This window comes from Neopelma chrysocephalum, unplaced genomic scaffold, assembly GCF_003984885.1.
Source record: "Neopelma chrysocephalum unplaced genomic scaffold, ASM398488v2 Primary Assembly neopelma1_83432, whole genome shotgun sequence".
Lineage (NCBI taxonomy): Eukaryota > Metazoa > Chordata > Aves > Passeriformes > Pipridae > Neopelma > Neopelma chrysocephalum.
In genome coordinates this window covers 1-526 of record NW_020913904.1, presented here as the reverse complement: position 1 = coordinate 526, position 526 = coordinate 1, and the positions used below count along the sequence as shown (strand labels likewise).

At 68.1% G+C, this 526-nt stretch overlaps 1 long non-coding RNA gene across 1 annotated transcript; it reads right to left on the bottom strand.

Annotated features, from left to right (window-relative positions):
* On the bottom strand, positions 1-518 carry LOC113979562. The gene is made up of 3 exons (XR_003537905.1): positions 427-518; positions 222-330; positions 1-19 (listed from the first exon to the last, which is right to left on the bottom strand). It is a non-coding gene; the product is annotated as an uncharacterized LOC113979562 (long non-coding RNA).
* Between the last annotated feature and the right edge of the window lie 8 nt (positions 519-526).

Sequence of the window (526 nt, the reverse complement as noted above, 5' to 3'; positions counted from 1 at the left end):
TCTCCAGGAGCAGGGGGACCTGGGGGGCACAGGGACAGGGTCACCTGGGGGGTCACAGGGTCACCTGGGGGTCACCCGGGGGGTCACCCACCCCTGGGACAAGCAGGACACGTGCATGGGGCCCCCCCGTGTCCCCTCATCTGTGTCACCTCATTATCCAGGTGAATTGGGGTTGTTTTGGGGGGCAGTGACCCCCTCTGTGCCCCCCTGTCCCCCCTCACCTGTGTCACCTCATTGACCAGCTGCACCCGGGCCGAGTCCTGCCCGAGCTCCAGCGACTCCAGGAGGGCCCGGAACGGGGAATTTCCCGGCTGGATCCGGCGCTGGCGCCTGGGGGGGATGTGGGGGGGGAGTAAAGACCCTCAGTGACCCCCCCCAGGCCGTGAATCCCCCCCAAGGGGGTCCCCAAACGCCCCCTCCCCAGACCTGCAGAAGCCGCTCTGGTCGCAGGTCTTGAAGTTGCTTCGGTCGACGGCGAGAGAGACCCCGAGGAAAAGGGTCACCCAGAGCGGCCACCTGGGGGGAC